Source organism: Falco naumanni, chromosome 11 (genome assembly GCF_017639655.2).
Source record: "Falco naumanni isolate bFalNau1 chromosome 11, bFalNau1.pat, whole genome shotgun sequence".
Taxonomy (NCBI): domain Eukaryota; kingdom Metazoa; phylum Chordata; class Aves; order Falconiformes; family Falconidae; genus Falco; species Falco naumanni.
In genome coordinates this window covers 3709186-3728620 of record NC_054064.1, presented here as the reverse complement: position 1 = coordinate 3728620, position 19435 = coordinate 3709186, and positions in this window count along the sequence as shown.

Below are 19435 nucleotides of genomic sequence, written 5' to 3'. Positions count from 1 at the left end.
CCTGCCGGCGGCCTGCCCCGCGCTGCCCTGCCTGGGACACCGCCACGGAAGGCGCCGGCCGGCGGGAGAAGCCGAAGGGGCGGCAGGCGCCGTGGCAGCCGCGTCTGGGGCCCCGCCGGGTCACAGCGTCGGGAGCTCGTGGGGCTTAGATTGTTAACGCAGTAATTTTAATATGTGCCTTAAACAAGTGGTTGGGGGACTTTTTTCCCCTCACGTGTGTGAAAGGGGCTCGCAGCAGAGCACTTGTGTTGCAAATGAGTATGCACAAAGGGGAGAAAAGAATACTGAGCGTATTTAACTTTGTTTCCATGTATTTGTGTTTCTGATGAGCCCAAATCCCCTCCTCGGGCACCTTATTTTGAAACGACCGGTGACTTTTCCCCAGAGCTTTTCCTTTGAAATACCCCCCGCCGCTCTGTGTGGTCGCTTTGTAAACAAATCTTTGCTCATTTCCTTCAGATGCTGCACAGATTTTCCCATTTGAGGATGCTTTACCTTTTTGTCATAATTGTATTATGTGTGTATATAATCAGCACACTCTACTACTATTTTTAATCTTTGTTGCGTGTGGAAAATGTGTTACGAAGGAAGTGGGCTGTAATGCAGTTGTGCAATTCCCTACAGCGTGGCGCTGGGGGCTCACTGCAGCCTTCCCGTTGCACTTTCACCCTTGATGTCAGCACTAAACACTACATAAAATCCGTTGCTATTTCAATGAAGAGATGTTTTGAGGTTCGGCGCTGATTGTGTTTAAATTGCAATTCAGTGACTACAGAAAGTGGATTTGGTCCAGGTGAAACAAAACCTTATTTTTGGCCCACAAGAATTGTATTGTGGTTAGTGAATAATTTGTATACATCAGCAGTAGGTCATCCTAGATGTTTTAGGGAATGGTGCATGAAAGTCTGTAATCACAGGATCCTGCTGGCATAGGGAAAGGCATATATTATATATTTATATATTTGCACGCGTACGTGTAAGATAACCACTGGCCTTGGTCATATGCTTGAAGCAGAGTGTGGCTGTCGGCAGCCTGTTGCTGCGTGAACTGTAGGTCACTGCAGTTGTGGCTACGTGCAAGTCTCGTCGTTGTTGCTCAGTCCTATCAAGTGTGAAAGGGGGATGCTTTGTTCCTGCATTACCAGGTGTCGTGAACCAAATGACTATGAAACACTGGTAATGTCCAGCAGAACAGGGTATAGAAAGGGATTCATGGTATGCACTGTGCCATAGATCAAGGGTCTGGCTTTGCAGATTTTATATGTCCATTTTATACTCACTTTATTCTCCCTTACAAAGCTTTTATTGATGCTGTTAAATAATAAGATGCTACTGAAAACAGTAGGTGAGTGAGACATTACATTTTAATAAGGTGCACAGGAAAACGTAAATCCAGATAATGTTTCTAGGGCATAGACCCAGCAACATTAAGGGGAAAACTGAAGTAACTGTGTCCGGCTAATTACCCCCAAAATGACAACGCAAAGCTAACTACGCTTTGTTTTGGAGGACCCTAGGTATATAGGTAGCTGGTATCTCTTAAAGTTTTCTATAATTGCAAATAACCGGTATGCAAACTGAGCAACAGGGTGGAACTTCAGCCTTGGCAGAAGACACTTCTTGGGAATTGGCACTTTTTTACAACTGAAAAAAGAGCAGCACACTTCATCTTCCACCCTAGCCTACATATGGCGCAGGTTTGTATCTCACTCATGAGGAAAGGCTGAGAGAGCTGGGCCTGTTCAGCCTGGAGAAGACTGAGAGGGGATCTCATCAATGTATACAAATATCTTAAGGGAGTTGTCAAGAGGATGGGGCCAGGCTTTTTTCAGTGGTGCCCAATGACAGGACAAGGGCCAACGGGCACAAACACAGGCAGTTCCATCTGAGTAGGAGGAAGAACTTCTTTGCCTTGATGGTGCACAGGCAGCCCAGAGAGGCTGTGGAGTCTCCTGCTCTGGAGACATTCAAACCCCACCGGGATGTGACCCTGTGCAACCTGCTCCAGGTGACCCTGCTTTAGCAGGGGTTGGACTGGATGGTCTCCAGAGGTGCCTTCCAACCCCGCCTGTTCTGTGATTCTGTGTGCTCTCTGTAAGTTCGTTTTTGGCTGAGGAAGGTCACTTGTGCACCTGATAGCTGCAGTATAACTGAAAGGATTCTTCAGCTTTCGAAGATGAGAGAAAATCAGGGAGATATGGTAATGATGTTTTGCTGAAGGCTGCTCTTCCCCAGTTTTAGGGGGATTGGCTATAATAAAGAACTGGTTATATGTGGGAATGGGAATTTTCCTTGTGAGATAGTTTGCTGTGGCAGGATTCACCACCAGGTGGAGATTTTATCTATCAACGAACAAGAAAAGTGCTGCTTTTTTTTTTTTTTTTTTTTTTTTTTTTTAGGGATATAAACCATCTTTGCAAAGAATCAGTGTTGGTTTTACTTCTGCAAAAGTTGCTTTAAGTACTCTTTGGTCCAGATGAAAGCAGTTTGTGGAACCAGAGTAGTTTCCTCAACATCAGCATTCTTCCATTGGCTGAAATTTCTGGAGAGGAACACCTGAAAGCTGTTCCTGTTTCTATTTTAGGTTTAACTGCCTACAAAAGGTTGGATATAGAATGTGTATCGAATTTATACCTCTTCACTGAGGTCAGGTTACTATTTCCAGACGGGGAGATGGAGCAGCAGCAGGGAAAATGTCCCCCAGCACTGGTGCTGCTCCCCTTTTTTGGAGTCAGTTTGTACTGACTCCAGAAAATCAAAGGCAAATACTATTATTCTAATAATAATGATTTTTTCTGAGATGACATTTCTGTGGAAGGGAGATTGAGGCTTTGCAAACCCCACAGCATGTCTTCCTTGCAAGGCATGTACAGCCTTTAAGCACAGTTTTCAAAGCAACAAAATCTCACCAGCAGATGCATTTTTCACCCTGATTATTTTCATTCATTTTATCTGTAGCTATGGTTCAGTGGGAAAAATTAGTAAATTCCTCACTTCTCATTGGGAATACTTGCACCCCTGAAATAAAATTTGGCTCTGCCATTCTCAGATGTTTCTTAACATCTGCACATGGAACTTGTAATTCTATACATAGTGGAGTACAAACTAATACAGATTTTTTTGCCCCAGTAGTAGGTAGAACCCCCCATGACCTGTTTTTCACAACTTTTAAGGAAGCAGAAGGATTCACTGAGGATTACTGCCCACTTTTGCTGGATGTTTGTTTATTATGGTATAACATAATAAATGATGATACGCAGCCCATTTTTACTCTTCTTACTACTTAGATGATACCTTATTTGAGAATAAGCTCTATCATTTACAATCCAAGCCACAGAAAGAGCTGTTTTGTAACTGAATGTTGCAAGGTTAAGCTGTCATCAGAAATTGTTAAATAGAAGACAGGAAAAAAAATAGAGTAATTTTAAGTAACTTGAATATAAAAAGATAAATGGATAACTTGAAATACTTTTTGTTCTTCCAGAATCTCAAGTTGTAGCTATCAAAAATGAATTTGAACAAATACTTGAACGACCAGCTGCTAAAAAATAATTAAAAAATTACTTTGCCATCAAATGCATGGGAATGACCCCCAGGGGCTTTCACTGTGAGCTAGATGCTGTATACGTCAGGAAATGTGCTAACCAAAGGGCAAGGTGAATTAGGATTTATAATTTGCTGACGTGGGGAGGAGTAAACACTGCTTGTTTATAATATTACCACTTTATAATCATAGATTATCTCCACAAATTGGTTTTAAAATCAAATATTAAGACTTTTTAATGCATTTTTTTTCTTGTCTGTTGGTTTCTAGCTGTCCTCCTTCTGTATGGTCTAAGAACTTAAGGTTCATAGACAGCATGTGAGTTTATTCTTATTTTGTTCATATTTGGTGAAAACAACAAAATAATATACATTTAAGTTGCAGACCTGTTAAAATTGTGTCCATAGCAAGTAAAAGAGTTTTGGTGCCTATCTTAAGAGTTATAGTATCCCTAAGATTGCTTTTCCAGGAAAAAGAGTTGCATCTTCTTGCTAGTTCTGCTTGCTGATAAGTTGATTGCATGGTACGCTTTGGAGTTGAGACCAAGTAGAACACAAGTAGCTGTCTGAATGCCAGGATGCTTTTGACTTCTGCCAGGTTTCACCTGTGTAGTGGAGTGTCTGGCCATTTCCAAGATATGGCTGACTAACAGAAAGGCTCTGATGGAGCTGTGCTGCTGTGAATATTCAGGAGAGAGAGCACGAGGCTGCAAACACTGCTTGTTGTCCCTAGTGAGGTACTGATAAAGGGAGCTGCTCACATGCACTTTAGTAAGCAACCAGTATTCTTCTGAAACAGCGAGTGGATGACACATGGTGTTGAACAAGGGTGTATTTCTATTCGTAGTTACAAAGATCCACATCAGAGCCCTGTCAGGTTTATGTTCACCATGAGCTCAGAGGTGTAACATGCAGCGTACGTACCTATCACAGCGGCTCCAAAGGGAAACTGGTGTTTGTGACACATGCACAGAAACATAAGTGAAATATTTATATGTATTTTATCAAATAGAATGAAAAAACCCATATTTTTTCCCTATCCATTTTTTGCATTTGCAGGTTTCTAATGAAAAGAAAAAATTGTCCAACTAGTAGGTTGTATAGTATCTGGGAGTTATATGGAAAGAATGTCGGTAAAACGGAGTCCTTGCATCAGCTGGTTCAAAGGAGTAAACGGAATTCAAATCAGTGGAGCTCTTTGCATGTAAACTAACAGTGAATTTATCCTCGAGCCTTTTTAATATGTTTCAAATGTTTTTCCTTCCCTTATGATTGTGGGAATCTCATCATCCTGTTTAATAGTGCAGTAATTTCCTGCCAAGTGAACCAGTTTTATTTCTTCAGTCTGTACTTTTCTATTCTTTTATTGCAAAGCGATCAGTCTGAAGTTTGCTCTTACAGAAAATTTTAATACGTTGCATCCAAAGCGAAAACTGATGGGTACAATGATACAGTAACAATTCTGGATGTTCTGAAAATGCTCTTTGAAGTCTAAGGACCTTAGGAGGAGGTCGATGTCTTTAAGCTTGTTGTGCTGCCTTCTGCTAATCATAAATGTGTTAGCAGAAGTGTTTGGTTATGTAGTTACTTTGAACTTTCATGTAATCACCCATTGGTTTGGCTGCCAGTTTTCTGTCTCTTTATTCTGTCCTCATGGAACGCTCCCGTCATTTGGGTCCTGGCTTCATTGGCACCCCTAGGTTGTGCTGGAAAACAAAAATACTTCATTACCTGGATGTAAAACAAGGGAGTTTTGTTTATTTTTTCCAGGGAAATCACAGTAAAAAGTTGCCTTATTTGTGGAGTTTCTAAACTATGCAATTTTGGTATTGTTGTCCAGAACACAAAATAGATTTGTTCAGTCAAAACTACGTACGAATATAGAGTGTGCGAGATCTGGGAACTGGACTGCCTTGCACTTGACAAAAATACCATGGACAGTGATTGGCAAGAAGGGCTTGTGCACAGGCTCTGGCTGCCTACACAGACCTGTTTCAGGGGGACAAGGAGCATGAGGTTGGGGTGGGAGGTCAGTTAAATGGGGTAACTATGGCCATTGATCATTGCTTAGGAAAATGGGGGCATAACTTACTATCCAAATTAGTTTGGGTTGGTTTTTTTTCCTTCTGGAATTATCTCCACAAAAGTGTACAAAAAAATAGATGGGTAGCACAAAAAGTTATGGCTGATTTAGGCAAGACCTCAGCAAATTTGAGCCCCCGCCCCCCCCCCCCCCCCCTTTTTTTTTTTTTTTTCTTTTCCTTTTCAAAGAAGCCTGCCTTTGTACTCTAGCCACTGAAGAAGACACATAAATCCACAGCTTGTATTTTGTTTGGAAGCCAGTAGGGATTTTGGGGGATGCTTTCCAATATGGAAGACTGTCATTTCCATATAAAACATTTGCTTAGAGTAAACCCCATTCAAGGAACTCCTTCCATGCTTCTGTTTTTATTAATGTCTCCGAGTTCCTGCTTTAATCCTCTGACATTCTCGACAGATTCAGTTAAGAGTCAAAGATGGGAGTGAAACTAAGGTGAAAAGAGTGACTTTACATCAAATTTAACTAGTGAGATGAGCTGTGAAATGAGACACCTGTACTCTTCATTTTATTGTTCTGCATTGTGGCCAGGTTTCTCCAAAACAGGCCTGTTTGCTTTGCAAATTCTTTGCCAGTTACCTGTATTATAATGTGGCTATAGGGCATCTGCGCACTTCTTGGTACGTGGTAAACATCGATTTGTTAGAAAACTAGAGAGAAAAAGAACACAAGAATTGCTTATTAATAACAGCTAAAATTCAAATCTCCGCCTTATCCAAACCTAGGTGACTGGACATTGAGTTCTCATTCTTTTAAATGAAAGTTAATGAATGAAGCCTTAGCAGAATGGCTTCCAGAACCGTGTTTCGTTTTTCAGATGAAGTGTATTAGACAATATTATTCTTTTCCTCATTGGCAAACTGGATAAAGCAAACTAGTAGGTTTTACTGAGTAGAAAATTATTTCAGCATAATGCCTTTTTACAAAAAGCACCTCTTTGGGTACTAAAGCTTATTTAGTTTAATTCTTTAATCCCTTTTCTCACTCAGTGTACAGAAAGTAAACATTATTTCTGCAAAGGGGACGTGGCTTTTTTTCTATAAGGGCATTTGCAGAATACATACCAGATCAATTTACAACAGTCCAAAAACTGCTGTTCCACCTAGAAACCTCTACGCTGCATGGTTTTGTAAGGCTTCCTGAGAATTCATAGTTTCATAAGGTGAGCTGCCTTTGGTGATTAAAAGAAGTCTACAGGTCCTGTAGCTACAACATGCATAGGTGTATTCATCAAATGCTTAAATATAAGAGCTGAACCTGGGATGTGATACAAATGCCCCTTTGTCATGTAGCTGAAACCCAGTCTTCTGTTACGGAGATTTATATTGTGTCTCAGATACAGTCACTTGCCAAAGGAGAAAAAAGGAAAAAAGCAGCAGCACTTTAGCATGAAGTGCATAAAAGAAACCATGATAGGGTTTACTGAGCAGAAGGTTGAATCTATCTCCAGTTAAAACATTTATCCACATATGTATCTATATATAGCTAGTCCACATGCATAATCATATATGACTATAAATCATCTGTATTTTACATAATATCATCAGGCACTCAAACAAAAATATCAAGCTGCACAAAATTTGCACTGCCTAGGTGCAGTGTATATACTTCTTCTAATGTAGACATTTGTCTGCTGGGATGCTGATTTTTTTCCTGGAAAGCTTTGATGTGCGGGGCTAGGCGGAGTGGTACAGTTCTGTGGGCGGTTAGAGTTTATAAAGGTATGTGACTGCCTGTGACAGTGCAGGGATGGAGCTCAGGCAGTTCATGGTAAACTTCTGTCTGAAAAGCATGTTTAATGTAAGTATCCGGATATTTTTATAATCTTAAGTACATCCCATCATGATTTGCCACTCTTAGCTATGGATGAGTTTTCATCAAGGTCTAATATACTGCAATAATTTTTCTATATGTGAAACTCACCTGTGAATAATAATTGCGAAAGCTTATGCATCCAGTGCAGTAGGACTTTTTGTTAGGGCTTTGACATTTTCAATACGTGATAGGACTTTGATGATCAATAGCAGAACCTCATGAGGTAGGTACAGCCACAGTGCGCATAATAACATTCAGCAGAGATTTATTTCGGTGCAAGTCTGTGGAAGCATGAGCTGACCTCAACTTGTCCTCCAGTTTTCAAACGCTGTTTTGCAAGTATTGCAAAGGTTGCTGTGTTGGTTGCTGTGACACTGCTGTATTTACTGTGGTCAGCAAAATAATTTTCAAGTAACTCCATTATGGTTTGCAGTATGATCAAGCATGGCTTGTCAGGTAATGACATTCAGTGCTCTCAGAAGGGGGCAGCTCCACTCTGCAACTTCTTGTGAGCCTTCACTCAGTGCCCACAGAAGATGCCATCAATGTATATTCTTCATTGTAAACTAGATGTGGATTAAAATGTTGATATTAAGATGCTGAATTCATTAAAACTTACTCTAGCTCTTCACAGCTGGGAGGCTGGAGCAGTCATCTGGTGTCAGACAAATAAAAATGTTCCATGACACAGATCCCATGGCAGCCCTTTGGGATGGACTGTTGACTGTGCCTGCACAAATTACAGTAATAGCATGTGCTGGGGTGAGGACATTCCTGGGGCAGGTTGTGCCCAGTGCAGGCTACCCAAACTCCCAAGTCTCCTTTCTAGTCATCTCCCTTTCCAGAATTGTCAGGAGTGTTTTCCAGTATGTTTGTAATGCCTTGTCACTTTGCCTCGCTTTCAACATACTCTTACAATTCACAAAATCGGAAGAAATTAAGAAATAAAAGGGGTGAAATGATATTAAATGAGCTGGTTACTGTTGAAGGAAAAAAAGACACCAGGTAACTGTTCCCCGTTAACCTTTTCCTTAAAAGGCCTTTAGAAACTCAAGCAAGTGGGTGACTTGCTGTAATTATTCATAGTTACCAGTGGGAATTGAAGGCACTTGAAGAAATATTGTGAGTTAAACTACTCAGGTCAGAACAAGAATTTTAATCCAGGAATATTCTGCCAAGAAAATGTATGGCTCAAGAGAGAAAATCTGGAGAAACTCCTGCTTTTTTCTAAGTGAAATTAGATGATTACGAAGGAGACATCACATCATGTTATGTCTTGCCAAGACATATGACTCTAAGCAAGGGCAAATAATTTAGAAGTTGTTCAAATGCTTTTGTGCTTTTAGGGATAGCCAATTATGTAATGGCATAAAAAGCTGGCTGGCTTGCTGGCCTCCAAAAAGCAAGCCTCCAAGGGAAATAATGCCATTGTGATACTCATCAAGAAATAAAGTCTCACTGGTTTTAATTTCTTTTCCCTAGAATTTTCAGTTAGGGACAATGTATAATGATCAAAAATATAAAAATGGAAAATAAGGAGATACCAACACTGCAGCGGCTCTAAGAGATAAGACCCCCAGCCCAGCTAGTTTAGTGCCTTCCAGGGAGAACATCTGACATATGCTTTTGGTGCTTGAGCTGTGTTACAGGTTTTGAACGGAGCATCATCTGCTTACCATTTCTGTTTGTGTTATCTTAGGGAAGCAGAACCTGGTGAGCTGCACTGCTGCAGAGCACCTTTTCCTGTAGGAACACTCCTTCACAAAAAGCCAAATGAGGAGATGCCTCCTGAAAGGATGTTTTCTCAGAAATGGCTGTGCTGGGTACTGAATTGTCAGCACACAGGTTAAAGGACTAAGCCATGCCTAGCTGAACATCTCGTTGCTGTTTGTAGGAGTAACACACACAATCCTGTGAACATTTTTTATTATTGTACTCCACATGATTTGTCCTGTATCATGAATTTTGCTGACATTTCTTTGGTAAGCAATTGCAAATTTGGTTTGATAGTAATGTGACTCTCTTCCACTATTTTTCTGTTTGTCTAGAGGTGGTCTTTAAAATATTTTTGGATTTATTTCTTATCCTAACCATGAGTGAAGAGAAGATAAATCTTACCAACTCAACTGAAAACATTTCAGCTTGTCTTGTTCAGTTGTTTCCACCAGATGTGGCAATTCTGTGCTGGTGCCACTCTGTGCCTTGCTGTGAGTTCCTTATAGGTAGTTCATTAAGTAAATGAGGGCCCTGCAACATGTTCTGGCAATGCATGTTATTTTGGGTTTTCATTTCACATGACAGTTTTCCTGGGATTGTTGCCAGACAGTTGCCAAAGACCTCAGGCTCGTCAGCTCAGCTTTTTCTTGAGGCCAGGTTTGGGTGGAAATAGCAGGGTGTATTTCACCATTACAGAGTTCTGTCTAGGGAGCTCATTTTGTGCGGGTACCCCCAAGGAGGCATCGCTTCTTTAGGCCCTCACCAGTTCCTTTGAAGTGACTGGTTCCAGACCGTTGCAAAGGCCATCACATCTTGAGGTGGGCTCTCCGTGGTTTCTAGGTCAGCAGACAGCGGCAGGGCCCATGGGGATTACCGCTCCCAGCTGGCTCCCGGGGAGCTTTTCTTCTGTGCCTGCAGCTCCTCAAGAGTTTCAGCTCTTGCTGGGAAAAAAATGCCTGACACTGCAGCGTGTGTCGTTCCTCTTGACTTTTTTTGCAGGGAAGGGCCATAGCTCCCATGAAATAGCTCCCCTATGGCTCGCTCTAACCACAAACGTGGTCCTGAAAGGCTCCTCCACCCTCTCTCCTGGACTCGGTGAACTTTGATGATTCTGGGACAGGCCCCTGGGCATCCTGGGGTAGCTGTTAATGGAAGTGTGGATGTGGCAAGCAAAACCTTGTGAACTTCCTCTCAGTGAACTCATTTGAAATAGCTGGCACTCCTGCCTGTATCAATTAAATCCGAAGTCTTTAACGTAAAGTACTTCTTAGCTGTTGTAACTTGGCTCTTGGGGATTTTGAAATGTTTATGGACTTCCCAGAGGGTAGGAAAGAGGAGAAATATTTATGTGTAGAACATTTTGTCGTTTCACTTGGCTGGTAAGAATGTTAGCCCCCTTGCCCAAGGCTCCTTGTCCCCTGCTCTTTAACACTAATGAATGTAAATGACATAAAGGCAGTACTGTGAGAAGTCATATATTATTGTCACACTGTAAGCAATACTGAATGGGGAATTAAAAAAACAACAAATGCAAATCACTTTGCGCAGCAGGAATTACTAGGTAATCCAGGTGACATCCTGTAGTGGATTTGCGTGGCAAGGTTTTGGTAGTGGAGGGGCTACAGGGGCAGCTTCTGTGAGAAGATGCCAGAAGCTTCCCCCGTGCCCAATGCACGCAACGCCAGCCGGCTCCCAGACAGACCCACCGCTGGCTAAGTCTGAGCAAGCACCTCAGGGATAGCACATTAAGAAGGGGGAGAAAAAAGATATGTGCAACACAACTGCAGTGGGAGAGAGGAGTGGGACTACGTGAGAGCAGCAGCGCTGGCACCCGGGTCGGGGCAGGGGGAGGCCGGGGGGCTCCAGGCCCGGAGCAGAGATTTCCTGGCAGCCCGTGGCGAAGCCCCCGGCGAGGCCGGCTGTGCCCCCAGCACATGGGGGGTCCATGGGGGGGCAGATCCCCACCTGCAGCTCATGGAGGACCCCACGCAGGAGCAAGTGGGTGCCCAAAGGAGGCTGTGACCTGTGGGAAGCCCACGCTGGAGCAGGTGGGTGCTCAAAGGGGGCTGTGAGCCATGAGAAGCCCACACTGGAGCAGGCTCCTGGCAGGACCCGTACCCCACGGAGAGGAGAGCCCAGGCTGGAGCAGGTTTGCTGGCAGGACTTGTGGCCCTGTGGGGGACCCACACTAGAGCAGTCCGTTCCTGAAGGACTGCACCCCATGAAAGGGACACATGCTGGAGCAGTTCTGGAAGAACTGCAGCCCACGGGAGGGACTCACGTTGCAGAAGGTCATGGAGAACAGTCTCCTGTGGGAGGGACCCCACGCTGGAGCAGGGGCAGAGTGTGAGGGGGAAGGAGCAGCAGAGACACCGTGCGATGAACTGACCGTCACCCCCATTCCCCGTCCCCCTGCACTGCTCAGGGGGAGGAGGCAGAGAAATCGGGAATGAAGTCTGGGAGGAAGGGAGGGGTGGGAGGAAGGTGTTTTTCTGATTTGAATGGTAATAAATTAAACTGATTTCCCAAGTAGAGACTGTTTTGCCCAGGATGGTAACTGCTGTTTGATCTCCTTGTCCTTATCTCAACCCATGAGCTTTCCTTATATTTTCTCTCCCGTCTGGTTGAAGACAGGAGTGATAGAGTGACTGTGGTGGGCACCTGGTATTCAGCCAGGGTCGAACCCCCACACATCCTTTTTCTATTTGCTGCATTTCACTGTGCATGTAGTGTAATGGTATCAGTTGATTTGTTCCAGCTCCCAAACAAGTCTCTGTAGCTCCGTCGAGATTTACATTGCAGTGTCTTCAAGTCTTATCCTGGGGGAGGAATTTTGTAATGATTGCTGATTCCCTGGAAGTCCTCCTCAGCACAAGGCAGTGTGAGATTAAAGTGAAATGACAAACTTATGCACAACATCAAAATCTGAACAGTTAAAATGTTTGTGGTGAACAGGAGTAAACCAAGCCTGTACGCAGCTCTCTGTATTCAAACATCCAAAAGGTTTCTTACACTGCTACCAGCCCATCAGCCGGATAACACTTCCCTAACTGTAACTTCGAATGAGTTCCTATGGAAAAACTGACTTTAGGCTTGCAGTCATCAAAAATAGTGTTGATTGGGATAATGTGTTTCATTTTATATCCTAAGCATGTTTGGATTTTATTCACATGAAAATTTCAAAACCTCCCCTTCCCAGGGTGTTCTGATTCCAACTTAATTAGGAGGGTAATTTTAATTTTCCTCTTGATAAACTGTTTGGTGTTGGTTTTTGGGTTTTGGTTTCTTTGGTGGGTTTTTTTGCTCAGCTGCTTAACCAAAATATTAATAAATTCATGCAATCAGCAATCATAAAATCATTTAGGTTGGAAAAGACCTCCGAAATCATCAAGTCCAACAATTAACACAGGACTGCCAAGTGCATCACTAAACCATGTCCTTAAGCACCACACTTTTTTTAATACCTCCAGGGATGGTGCTTCCACCACCTCCCTGGGCAGCCTGTCCCAAGGTTTGACAACCCTTTCAGTGACGAAATTTTTTCTAATATCCCATCTAAACCTCCCCTGGCACAACTTGAGGCCATTTCCTCTCGTCCTGTCACTTGTTATCTGGGAGAAGAGACTGACCCCCACCTGCCTACAGCCCCTACAGTCAGGTAGTTGTAGAAAGTGGTAAGGTCCCCCCGAGCCTCCTCCTCTCTAGAAAAACAGCTGCTCCTCATCAGACTTTTTCTCTAGACTCTTCACCAGCTTCATTGCCCTTCTCTGGACACCAGCACCTCTACGTCCCTCCTAAAGTGAACACCCCTCCCAAAACTGAACACAGGATTGGAGGTGCAGCCTCACCAGTGCTGAGTACAGGGGGACAATCCCTTCCCTGGTCCTGCTGACCCCATGTGCTGGATACAAGCCAGGGTGCTGTTGGCTGGGCTGTTAAAGGCTGAGGCAAAGAAAGCATTAACTACCTCAGCCTTTTCCTCATCCTCTGTGGCAGTGTTCCCTGCCGCGTCCAATAAAGGATGCAGATTATCCTTGGCCCTCCTGTTTCTAATGTATTTGTAAAACCATTTATTGTTCTTTTACGGCAGTGGCCAGGCTGAGTTCTATACTGGGATTTGCCTCTCTAATCTCTGCCCTGCATAAACTCATGATATCCCTATTACAGTCCTCCGGAGCTGCCTCCCCCTTCTTCCATAGGTGGCAAACTCTCCTTTTTCCCCTGAGTTCCAGCCAAAGCTCTGTTCAGCCAGGCCGGTCTCCTTCCCCTCTGGCTCGTCTTCTGGCACATGGGGACGGGCTGCTCCTGCGCCTTTAAGACTTACTTCTTGAAGAATGTCCAGCCTTCCTGGACCCTTGGCCCTTCAGGAATGTCTCCCCAGGGACTCTGTCAACCAGGCTCTTAAACAGGCCAAAGTTGGCCCTCCAGATGTCCAAGGTAATGGTTCTGCTGACCCCCCCCACCTCCTCACTTCTCCAAGAATCAATAACTCTGTCATCTTGTGATCACTATGCCCAAGACATCCTCCGATCACCACATCACCCACCAGTCCCTCCCCGTTTGCAAACAGCGGGTCCAGCGGGGCATCTCCCCTGGCTGGCTCACTGACCCGCTGTCAGGAAGGTCTCTTCCACCCACTCCAGGAACCTCCTAGACCGTTTCCTCTCTGCTGTGCTGTATTTCCAGCAGACATTGGGGAAGTTGAAGTCCCCCACGAGAACAAGGGCTAGCGATTGTGAAATGTCTCCCAGCTGCTTATAGAATGTTTATCTGCCTCTTCATCCTGGCTGGGTGGTCTGTAACAGACTCCCACCAGGATATCTGCCTTGTTGGCCCTCCCCCTGATCCTTACCCGTAAACACTCAACCCTGCTGTCACCATCATTCAGCTCTAGGCAGTCAAAACACTCCCTGACAGAGAGCCACCCCATCACCTCTGTCTTTCTGTCTTGTCTGTCCTTTCTGAAGTTTTTGTAGTTATCCATTGCAGGACTCCAGTCACGTGAGTCCTCCCACCGTGTCTCTCTGATGGTGATTATGTCGCAGTCTTCCTGCTGCACGGTGGCTTCCAGCTCCTCCTGCTTGTGGCCCAATTTCAGACATTGGCATAGATGCACTTCAGCTGTGCTATCGATCTTGCCCCAGACACTGCCATGCCACCCCCAGGCTCAACTCTAACGAGCTTCATTTTATTCCCTTCCTGCCCTGAATCCAGTTTAACGCTCTCTCAATGAGCCCTGCTAACTCCTGATCTAGGATCCCTTTCCTGCTTTGACCCAGGTGAACCTGATCTGTTGCCAGCAGGCCTGGTGCTGCATAAACTGCCCCATGATCAAAAAAACCCTGAAATTCAGCCAGGGACACCAGGCCCAGAGCCAGGTGTTGATCTGTGCGATCTTCCGATTACACCCACCATCATTCCCCGCAACTGGCAGAATTGTTAACCTCCTTGGATTAAAAACATGCTTTCCCACCTGGCATAGCTATGTCCTCGCCTTAATGTGAATCTTTTTCTCTCACTTTGAATTTCGCATTTCATACAGGCATTTTTAAGTCAGCAGTATCTGGGGTCAATAGCAGTCTCAGTCCTGATTTTGGGATGGAGTGCTCAGCCCTGAGATCTAATCCCAGTTGTGCCCAAGGTCAGGCATTCATGATCAGGAACACTGCTAGGAAAGCTACAGAATGTGTCATTAAATGTGGTGATCTCTGCCATATCCATATTCCTATCCAGGTCTGAAAGGATGTATTCGAAGCTTGCAGCAAAAAATGTATTTCACATTTACATAATTTTTGTTTAAAATACAGCACAATGGTTTTTTTCCTGAGTCTACACAAAGTGCTTTGTTTTGACAAGAGCTGAAAGTGTTTTAGTCCAGCCTGGTATACAGACTTTCCCCTCTGCTCACTGCCTGCATCTGTTGTTGATTAGAACTGTGGCTCCCTAGAGAGGTTTTTTATGAGTATGGCTTGTGTTTTTTTCAGTTGTTTGAACTGATGCTGGAAAACAACAGGCAGTTAGGAAAACATGGAAAACAGAAGCTGGACAGACAGACTTGAAGAAACCTTGCTGTTGTTTTATGTCCAAGAGCACATCTAGAGCAGGAGAACTATCATGGTATGGTAGCCTGCACGGTTTTCAGATACAAGGTGAGCTGTGGCTGGAAAGCTTCCAAACAGACTTTCATGGATTTGTGTAAGGATCCACATAAAGCATTTCATTGTGTCTTGCAGTGGATGGAGGGTTGGAAGGATCCCTCTCCTACAGTGCTCACAAAAGTTAAGGAACAAGAAGCTGCCAGCGTATTTGATTTGAATTTGTGCCTGTTTCCTTTGATGGATTTTGTGGGCCAAGAGCCGATTTCTTTGCTGAATTGAATATCACTTCAAAACTAGCTCCCTGTTCCTGCTGATTTGAGAACAAGTCATCATTTTGTTGACTTCTGTACAAAAAGGACTGCATAACTGAAATCTCTTTCTCTCCCAGCCTTCTAGCTTGTATTTTCATCTTCTTCCAGTGAGGAAAAAACTGAAAATGCCTATTTTGAGGCTTGGTATACCTGCTGGGTATTGCAGCTAAGGGGGAATATACATATAAAAGCCTCGGGGGAGGAGGGGTGGGGGGGGGGGTGGGAAAGAAACAAACAAACTTTATTTTGCTAACTTCAAAAATAAAAGATAATAATTAACATTAAGGTAAACAGCACTAACAGAAATAAATGTATTGTTTAGTTACTGAATAAAGTACCATTAGACAAATTAGATCACAAATTTGAATTGATGCAAATGGTACAGGGAATTCATCCTAATATAATCCAGACAAATTTTGCGGTAGCGATAGTCACCTTTCTTGTCCTTTGAATTCACACCACCTGCTTTTGTCCATATGACGTGACTTGGTATGGGTATCATGCGAGAGGATTGTTTGCCTTCTCTAGTTACAAGAACTGTTCAGCTCACAGAGGTTGTCAAAACCCCCACCTCTTGGTTGGGGATTGGGAATTCTGGTGACCTGCAGGCTCTGCAGCACTAGGTTGTTCCTGTGTAGCTGGGACAGCGCCTTCAGTTCAGAGACTGGACTTAATAAATAATGGGCATGGCTAGTTGGTCATTTTTGGCTTGCTGTTGTTCTTTTGCCTGTTTGACAGCCCAGAGAACAAAGGTCAAAACTTAGCAAGACTGAAAACTATCATCAGTTTGTAGGTTCTCCTCCTGTTGTCTTTGCACTTCCTTCAAAAAATGAAAAATGTTGGTTTTCAAAATATTTCCCAAGGAAAATGCTCAGCATGTTTCTCTCAGCTGGTGTGCACATGCATATGATTCAGGTCCCTTTTTGCTGAAGTGTTTGGGAGTGCACCAGTCGTGAATAGCCATGTACATACATGCCCTCTGCGTCCTCCTCTCTCTCATTCTGACATCAACATTCTCCTTGCTGGGTTTCCAGTGTTTATGTTTTATGAACTCTACTAGATGAATATGTGTAAAGCATCATAAAGTATATCTAAACATAGAAAATTAAAAGTAATTGTAAAGGAAGTAACAGAAAGAAATGATGCCAAACAATTTAACATTTGTGGGAAAGTACACAAAGTTTACCTACACAACTGGTAGCTCCCAAAGACATTACTGATCTGCTTGCCAGGGAGTATGGTTAGAGAGGGCTAACCTGAGTAGGCTCAAACTTCTCGCAGGTTGTGGCAGTCTGCTTCAGCACCGCTGTAAGAACTGGTGCCGTACAACTTAAGCTGAGGCAGCCTTTTACATTTCTCACACTTGTTTTAGGTGTAAGTAAAAGTATGAAGGTTTTCCTTTGGCATACTTGCTCTTTGAGACAATGATGACATTTGGTAAAGGATCAAGTGTGGACATGGGGATCCAGTGTATTGGTGTGATTTGTACACACACTCTATTGGGTATAGCTGGGTGTATTTCTGCGTACTTCTCTATAAGTATGTGCTTGAGTTTAAAAATGTGAACACCTAGACTAACAAGTCATAAAGAGCCCAACACATCTGTGCATAGCTTTTCAGGGCAACCACTTTGAGAGGAGGATGTCTGAGCAAATCGTAAAGACTCACAGGTATTTGACAAGATAGAGACTAAATACCGGCAGCTCCCAAAGGTACAGAAGACACAGCCAAAACCCAGCACACCCTTGTCAACACTACTTGAACAGAGGAGCTGTGATTAAGACTTGATAGCCGTTATCTCTTGTCCTTCATGTCATTGAAGGAAACCTGACTGCACAACCATGAAACACATTCTTGGTGTGTGAACGCTGATCAGACTGCTTGGACACACACATCCTGGTGCTGGCCATCCTGTGGGTATGAGAGTGTGAATACGAGTAAATGAACTCAGTTTTGCTTAAAAAAAAAAAAGTCACCTTCCCCTTCTACAAGCTCTTGTACTCAACTTTGATCCATTGTTATTGTAATGTTATTTCCTCCACACTGTTTTTCAAAGGCAGCAGCAGTTTCTCATACCTATTATTTGGCTGACTTGGGCTTTATTAGGCTTTAACTTTGTAAAAAAAAAAAAATAATGTTTTATGTCCTAACTTTTCAGTGACAAATCTATTATTCATTTTACTTATCCAAGCTTTAAATGCCTTTCAAAAAGCTTCTGTGAAGTAGTGAGGTTTTTTGTGCTGTTTCATCACAGCTGGAAAATAGGAAAGGTGGAGGCAAAATAAGTTTGGTCTTGTGAAGGACTTTGATTTAAAACACATCCTGTGAATATCTACATTGTGAGTGACACATCCTTGTTCCCAGGCTTTAATACACAGAATTATGGTGAGGAAAAGTGGTCAGTCATTAATTTGTCATTGTGACGGTGTGTACAGTGCGTAAAGTCCAGTCCATGAATTACACTCCTTTGCTGAATCTGATTAACTAATGCTGACTTGAACTGACATGCTTAGCTCTAAAAAGCCATGTATCTCCATAAAGGCAACAAAAACAGGAGTTAATACAAGTAAGTTCCTACTGGAAAAGTTTAGAAATAGCTAAACCTGGAGAAAATTGAACGGGAACTTGCTGGTTTTTTAAGCTACTAACACAAAGCCTAGAACAAAGATAGTGTAGGTTTATGTATTATGTTACAGATTTTTGTGTGATGCTTCTGCTGCTGTTCCACTGTGTGACCCATTCGGTTTAGGGGAGGATGAAGATCCATCTGTGTATTTCCATATACTAATCATAGATATTTATGTTCTGTGTTCAGGATTAGAGACAGTTACTTAAGGACTGAGCATGATGTGCTATGGTATGGAATATCCCTTTGGCTAGTTCAGGTCAGCTCTGCTCCCTCCCAGCTCCTTGTGCACCTCCTCACTTGCAGAGCATGAGAAACTGGAAAGTCCTTGATTTCGACTAAGCGCTACTTAGCAACAACTAAAATGTCAGTGTGTTATCAACATTATTCTCATACCAAGTCCAAAACACAGCACTGCACCAGCTACTGAGATGAAAATTAACCCCAACCCAGCTGAAACCAGGACATCTGGGCAGGGGCAACCTTCTGTTAAATCCTACAGGATTTAACACACCTGGATTGCAGTGTCAGTAGGAATCTCTGGTGTTAATATATTGCAAATGATCTCCCTAGCAAGATGGATCGAAGGTTTATGATTGTGAACTCTGGATACTAGGTGTGATTTATGCTCATTGGGTTGGCCCTCTTTACACATTTTCAATTAAAATGAATTTTCCGGTACCTCTTAATGTACGCTGAGAAGGGATCTGCCAACATAATTGTATTTAGAGCAGATTTTTTGGGAAGTCCTCAAATAGGCTAAATTTAATACTGTGCCTGAAATACGTCTGCTGTGTCCCCCTACCTTTGACAGGTGTAGGTGTGATTCCATAATGGCTTTCTGCCTCAGGTGGGGTATTTTTTTTCTAACAGCAGCACTAGGTGGCACACAAGGTCAGGGCAGCACCATACTCCAGGAGCCAGGGCTCACCTGCTCCCTTGGGGCACCAGCTGAAATGACTGCGCTGAGCCTGCAGCTCACACTCCAAGGCCCGTTGCCATCTATTTCAGCTTTCTGCAAAACCCAAGAGATGCTGAAGCTGATCCTGACGACAGCCGCATTTATGTGCGATAGCCATTTGCCACATCTGGATGTATTGTGCTGCCTTCCTGCAAGTGTAGTTATTTCTACTCAAACTCTTAAAATGAAAAAATCATTTCAATCTCTTTGGCAACCAGTGTTTTCTGGCAAGAAAAGCAAGCATTATTAACCTGGACTTGTAAACTG